Raw genomic sequence first — 2,425 nt, 5'->3', positions numbered from 1 at the left:
CAGATTTTTTTTGACACTTACGTGAGTTTATTGGATTGGGTAAACTAATTAGCCCTATGTATCAGTTTGTGGTGTGCGATTCTAATGCGTGCTTTTGCTGTTGTTGTCATTATCCTCAGGAGATCATTCAACTGTTGGATTCATGGCTTGCTAGAATAGATGATTTGTGAATCCAATGTGTTCTTTTGCTGTTGTTGCTAGGTTGTTAATTCATCAAAGGCGGCTCCTGAGTATACATACCGTGTTTATCTCGCCTGCCTTCTTAGGAAAAATCCTATACTCAAGGTAAGCTATTCTTTATTTACATTTAATTTGTTTCTTCCTGCTACTTGTACAATTTGCTACATAAATATTTTGACTACTTTCCTGAATTTTAGATCCTATTTGCACCGTTTCCTGAATTTTGTATCCAGAACCATCTGCTAATTAAGTGTAGAAAAAGTACTTGTGAGTTTTGTTTGTTGACTGTGTCGTGGTAGCTTCAGGCATTTAGGTGTACACTGCCAAAGTAGGCAAAGAAATTTAGGTCCGATTAAGTGATCAGCATGCATGCATGAGCTACTTACTATTATTCACCGTTACCTGAATTTTGTATTCAGAACCATCTGCTAATTAACTGTAGAAAAAGTACTTGCGAGTTCTGTTTGTTGACTGTGTCGTGGTAGCTTCAGGCATTTAGCTGTACACTGCCAAAGTAGGCAAAGAAATGTAGATCCGATTAAGTGATCAGCATGCATGCATGAGCTACTTACTGTTATTCAGAGATGCAGTCTGACAGTAACTTCATTTGCTCAGATGCTCACGGTATTGCAGAGAATGGCTCATTTTTCAGCCCAACTGTGACACATATCGTACCAGGCCAAAGTATTTTCCTTTTAGATTTATTATTCCACAGTTCCATAATGCCCATCATCAGTAAGTTAATCAAGATAAGTTTGACATGCATGTACTGAACAAACAAATCTCCGAGAGCAACCAATTCTGTGAAACTTGCTGCCTCTCTTTTCTGTGTCGTCTAAATGTATCTTGTATATCTGATCACCGAGTTTTTTTCCCTATACCAGGTATCATTCGAAGGGGCGACATACCCAATTCTCGGATTCCTCAAGCAACAGATGTAGTGTTGTCAGTCTCTGAAGATTCGAATCCGTCTGCTCCTAGGCAAAAACAGAGGGATGATTGGGATATACTAAAAGCCACAGTGTATTGAGGCTTAGTGGAGTCAGTCACCAGCCTCTTCGTGTTTGAACAACAGCATCAAGCGGCGCCAAAACATGTCAGTTACTTTCATCTTGGGCATAGCCAACCTTATTGGTGGACTGACTCTCATTTTTCAGAATGTAACAAACTTCTCTCCTGTCTGAATTTTCATATTATTTTACTGAACATTACAAAAAACTCACACCCAAAACTCCAAAAACTAACATATCATTTTCTTGTGGATACCAGATTGCTGATCTGAGAGATATCCGAGACATGAACGAGGAAAAAATGAGAAGGTCGTCCACTATTGGCTCAAGCTCAGGAGGTGGTCGAAAGCCCGGCTCCACATGGTTCTAGCACTACCGTCACACATGGTGTTCGGGCCACTTCCACCAGTGCTCTGCGGGTTGTCGTTCCACAAGAGCAATGATGGGGAGAACAAGATGATGAACGTCGCCGGTGCTTTGCTCGCCTGCATCGCGCTGCTTGCGCTCGGGACGTGCATGTCCACAGAAAAGCCATGACATACTTCAAGACTCTAATTTACTACCTGACCATCGCCGTGAGCTTGTCCGGGATATCGTACGTTGCCGGTGTGCTGATCACGAGGCTTCTCAAACACTTTGGCACCATCGATCTAGGTGGTGCATTGGCTCCTCATACTTCTCTAGGCCTGTTGTTCTCTCATTTAGGTCGTGCACATACGTCTGCCTAGGCCTCAATAATCTAATGGCTCAAGTTCCTCGGAGCACTGATGGTATAAAAAGAGAAGACATGTGTGAGTTCAAGAGAAAGTGCATGAAGAAACATCTGCTGTTTTATTGAAATTCTGGTGTACATACTATCATTTATGTCAAAATGTGTGATCTTGGTCAGTTGAGTTCATCTGTATCGTGGAATATTACTATCAGTTATTTTAGAGCAGGAAAAATAACAAGTCCAGTCTTCCCTTCCTTTTTTCTGAGGAAAAAGATGCCATTCTTTGGAAGATTGTGAAGAAAGCAGCCTGTTTGCTTCCTATCAAATTATGATCAATAGCTAATATGTTTTGTTTTTAAAAAGCACATTAATTTATAGACACCTAAAGTTTCCGTATTCTGTGATATAACGTTTTGCACCAAATACTTGCATTTTCCACAGTTTTCCTTTTTTCTCATCCGAAGAAAAGTAAGTCCTGAAAGCTCTTGGCGAAGTTTCCCAACCTGACGCTAAAAAATATGGG

General features: G+C 40.8%; 1 long non-coding RNA gene across 1 annotated transcript in view; it reads left to right on the top strand.

Moving 5' to 3' along the window:
* LOC119349092 overlaps positions 1-1,942 on the top strand; it is a 3,693-nt gene extending 1,751 nt beyond the window's left edge. The window contains exons 2-4 of the long non-coding RNA XR_005169244.1: positions 202-285; positions 1,065-1,340; positions 1,450-1,942. This is a non-coding gene — a long non-coding RNA (uncharacterized LOC119349092). The remainder of the gene's footprint in view (positions 1-201; positions 286-1,064; positions 1,341-1,449) is intronic.
* The last annotated feature ends 483 nt before the right edge of the window (positions 1,943-2,425 follow it).

Source organism: Triticum dicoccoides, chromosome 1A, assembly GCF_002162155.2.
Source record: "Triticum dicoccoides isolate Atlit2015 ecotype Zavitan chromosome 1A, WEW_v2.0, whole genome shotgun sequence".
Taxonomy (NCBI): domain Eukaryota; kingdom Viridiplantae; phylum Streptophyta; class Magnoliopsida; order Poales; family Poaceae; genus Triticum; species Triticum dicoccoides.
This window is presented reverse-complemented; position numbering and strand designations above follow the sequence as displayed.